Here is a 4496-nt window from a genome sequence, read left to right as displayed (position 1 = left end):
TAAAGCGTTATTCTGATAAGGGATCCACAGCCCTCAGCAGCCTGTTAAAGGCGTCCATGACGCCAGAAAGGTTCAGCGCCCTCATGGTAGAAGGTAAGGTTAGGATTGAATTCTGTTGACATCTACTTTACAGCATAAATTTGGTGGGAGAATTTTTACAAAGCGGTAGAAAACAATTCAAGTTCACTCTGAATGCTCCAGTTTCCCTTTAAGGAGTTCATCACATAATAGAATGGCTAATGAGTTGTACAGTGTTTTCTTCTATTATTGTGTACAAACTGCCAGTGAAAGTCTTTGATTTCTTGGGCTACTTGCTCACAGTGCAGTGATAGTTAAGCTAATTTCTAATATGTCTCATCTCATTATACATCCATGCAATAGTCTCTTTCAATTTCAAATTGAGCTTCAGGGAAGATTAAATACTTAGGTATTCCAGTTTGTATGAAATCTCCAGATCCACACAAATTAGACTTCCTCTGTCTAAATGACCCTAATCATTCTAATTTAACTAGATGGGGCTGATTTCCCTTAGACAGAGCTCATCATGTTGAATCTCCCCCATGGAGATGAATAGCATGCCCAATGGGTAATAAGTATTCCAGATGTTGCCTTGCCACTTTCCAGCCAAGTTATTAATAAAGTCCGTTGCTTCTTGCCTTTTTAAAAAAATCTTCTAATATTGCTGAGAATATAAACTTTCTTTCTCTTCCTTAAGACATGGTAGTTTAAAAGTATGGTAAACGGGCTGCCACAGAGGATGGGGATTTTTATAAAAGTACCTCTCTGTCCTGACTCATCACGGAGTCGTTAGGCAATCTGAGGCTGGGTGGGGCTGAAGATGGGATGGGAGAGAGTTCAGGAAGACATGGAGAAGACTGTGACAGAGCTTTGTGTTTGAGGGGTGTGTGTGTGTGTGTGTGTGTGTGTGTGTGTGTCTCTATGTGTCTGTGTTGGAGGGATTGAACACCAAAAGAGCCATTTTCTTTACTCTAAGCTGGAAATAATAAACATGGGAATAGCTACCATGCAGCCCCTTGATTAAAATGGACCTGCCCTAGCTGGAGTGTGGCAGGAAGCCTGAAGGCCCCTCGATTCACCTTCTATCCATACCTTTGCCCTACCCTGTGGTAGCCAGGGTGGCCTCTCAGCAGTGACCACATCACTGAGATTCTTGGGTGTGAGTTTGTGTATCTGTCCTCAAGGCACGGAAGGGAAGGTGTGCTGCTGAAGTGCAGAGAGAAAGCTGGAGGGGGACAGGAGCCTGGAGAGAGAGAGCCCCAAAGATACAAGGCCCCATTCCAGCATACTCTTCTAGATGAAGATACACCTTTCCAGGCTTACTGGGAAAAGCTTCCTTTTCTTAGAAACAAAGTAGACATTCAGAACCGGGAAAAACCTCACAATAATGGTAATTATAAACATTTTCCAGTGTGATGAATTCACCAGTCTCTTTCAAAACCCTTTGGGCTTGGAGAATTTTTCTTCCATAAAAACAAAACCACAACACTTTGGGCTCCCTTTTGTCTTGCCCTCTCTCCTTTTAAGCATAAAAGTATGGTTTAATATTACTCTTGAGAAAGAAAAGAGAGCTAAATAATTGGTAAAGTGAATGAAGTTTGAGTCTTCAGAAAAGTCTCAACTCGCACCATAATACACATTGGAATAATCTTTTATATCCAGTCCTGCATGTCCCTCATCTCCAGGGATTCTGACTCTAGTTAACAATAACTTGACATCCAGTTTAAACTGTTTTAAACTTTGACGTGGAAGAAATTGATTGACCATTAACACCATGTTTGGAAGTTCATACTTGCAGCATTTCCAATATGTTTGAATGCTTATGTGGATTTTTCTTTTTAAATGTAGATGCCATTTCCTCAAACGTCAACAGAAAAATGCTATTCTGAGGGCAAGTGTTTTTTGTGGGGTTTTTTTGCCATCATTTTTATTAATTTTTCAAGCTCATTAACAATGGAAATTATTAAACTGAGCTCTACTGACATCTGCTGGACAAAACCTGTTTTTCATTATATTACCAGCTCAGCAATGTTTAGGTTTTGCTAATTTGATGATTACTGTTAATTAAACCAATCAGAGTTGTACTAAATAGAAAAGAGAACCAAGCTAAACATAAGATCATGAATCAGCGTGCATACACCTGAGTAAAGGTTTCTGTGTCCATTGCTCTCGCTGGAAGAACCATTTTACAGTTTGGTGGTTTAATACATTTTCTGAGTGCCCTCTAGGTATTAGACACTGTACATACACAGTGGGTCAGTATTGGACAGGGCCACTTCTTACCAGGAGCAGAAGGTGTGGTGGGGAAGACATATGTCTGAACAGGTTATTTCAGAAAGTATTCTCTCCATAGAGCCTCCTCTCTCAGCAGCAAGTCGGGCTGTACTCGTTGTGGAGAGAATAAAGCAGAGCAGTATCATGTTATCCATTAGGCCAGTGGTTCTCAACCTTCTAATGCCGCGACCCTTTAATACAGTTCCTCATATTGTGGTGACCCCCAATTTCATTGTTACAAATTGAACATAATTAAAGCATAGTGATTAATCACAAAAACAATATGTAATTATATATGTGATTTCTGATGGTCTTAGGCAACCCCTGTGAAAGGGTCATTCGACCCCCAAAGGGATCGCGACCCACAGGTTGAGAACCGCTGCATTAGGCGATGATTAGTTTTACTTTGTACTAGGAATTTTTCATGGGCCTAAAAATATGTGTGTGTGTGTTCCAAAATGTAGCAAGAAAACAACAACTTGTAAATTAAATGTCTGTGGGAGCATAGCTCCTCGGTTGCTGGGTATTAGATGAAGACATGAGAGGTTGTAGGCATATACAGGAGAGACTTTATTGTAGACCAAGTAGCCATTGCTACTACAGGAGCCATCAGACAAAGTAGTTCTTCAAAAGCCCCACAAAAGCAGCCACGCAAAAGCAGCCGCGCACTGGCTGGTCAGTGGCAACTTATATACACGCTCAAACAAAAGAAGCCTCGTGCCAATTAGTGACGCTCGTGCTACATTAACCTAAGCAGGTTACATAAGGGTGCACTTGCGCAGTACGTATATTGCTACTATTGAGTCATTGCCCTCTCACCTGGGTAGGACAAATGGGCCTTTCACCTAATAATACTGCCTGCATGCACGAGTGTGGCAAATTGGCCTTGATCATCCGGCGTACTCTGGTTAGGGTTCCCACAATGCCTACAGACCATAAGATGTTAACCTCACCATTTTTTTTTTCTCTTCTGAATTGGGTATGATTTTTAATGAACATGATTAGGAGTTGAGAGACTTGGGGTATCAGAAACATGCCTTCAATATGCTTAACACCCCTTGAACTGCCACAGAGATGTGCCAGACAGGGAACGCAGCTCGTAAAGACAAGGCATACCCTACGGATCTGCCAGTCGCTAGTGTTGTTATTTGTTTCTACGATGGAGCCTGGTCTGCTTTGCTGCGGACTGTGCACGGCATCCTGGACCGCATACCAGCCCGGCTTCTTCATGAAGTCATCCTCATGGACGACAACAGGGACTTCCATGATTTGAAAGGAGAACTAGATGAATTTGCCCAAAACACCTCCCTGGAAAAATTAAATTAATAAGAAATACAAAGCGTGAGGGATTAATTCGAGGAAGAATGACAGGAGCAGCCCATGGAGCAGGAGATGCCCTGGTTCCTGGACAGCCACCGTGAAGTAACTGTGACGTGGCTGCAGCCCTCGCTGGCCGCCCTCCGGGAGGACCATGGACTGTCCTGTGCCTGGTGATCGATCTCATCCGCGGACTCGCTGGCCTACAGCTCGTCCCCTGTGGTGCTGGAGGGTTCAACTGGGGACTGCACTTCAGATAGGATCTTGTTCCCCCTTCCGAGCTCGGAGGGCCAGAAGGAGCTGCGCACCAGTCACGTCTCCTACAGTGGCTGGGGGACTGTGCGCCACAAGCAGAAGCTACTTCAGTGACCTCGGTCAGTGTGACAGCGGCGTGGATATCTGGGAGGGGGAACGTGGACATGTCATTTCGGATTGGGATGTGTGGGGTAAGCTCTTCATCATCCCTTGCTCCAGAGCCAGACACATTGTCCTTACAAATGGCGGCTGATTAAGTGGATGCTGCACGGGCACGCTTCCCAGGTCCACACTGGAATTACAACTAAAATACAGAAAAACTTACTGAATAATCAATGGAAGACTCACTGGAGAGAACCCTGACACCTGGGGATGGCAAGTGGAGACCACATAGAGGCTGCTAAGAGGGGCGGAGATGCGAAAGTGTTGAAGTTCCGGAGAGCTATCTCAGCTGTGGGGGTTGCCACTGAGAACTCTGGGGTCTAATCCCCAAGCTGGAGCAGAGAGCACCAGAACTGAGAAGGGTACCCACATAGTATCTGGCTGTGAAAAGCAGCAGCGGGGTAGCTGTCTGCCAGGGAGAGATGGCTGGAAATTCAGGCACCCTCTTAAAGGGCCAACGCATAAAATTC

General features: G+C 44.4%; 1 pseudogene; it reads left to right on the top strand.

Moving 5' to 3' along the window:
- The first annotated feature begins 56 nt into the window (after window positions 1-56).
- On the top strand, window positions 57-4055 carry LOC106695898 (annotated as a pseudogene).
- The last annotated feature ends 441 nt before the right edge of the window (window positions 4056-4496 follow it).

Source organism: Myotis lucifugus, unplaced genomic scaffold (assembly GCF_000147115.1).
Source record: "Myotis lucifugus unplaced genomic scaffold, Myoluc2.0 scaffold_4420, whole genome shotgun sequence".
NCBI lineage: Eukaryota > Metazoa > Chordata > Mammalia > Chiroptera > Vespertilionidae > Myotis > Myotis lucifugus.
Note: the sequence above shows the minus strand (reverse complement) of the source record. Positions and strands in the feature narration are given on the sequence as shown.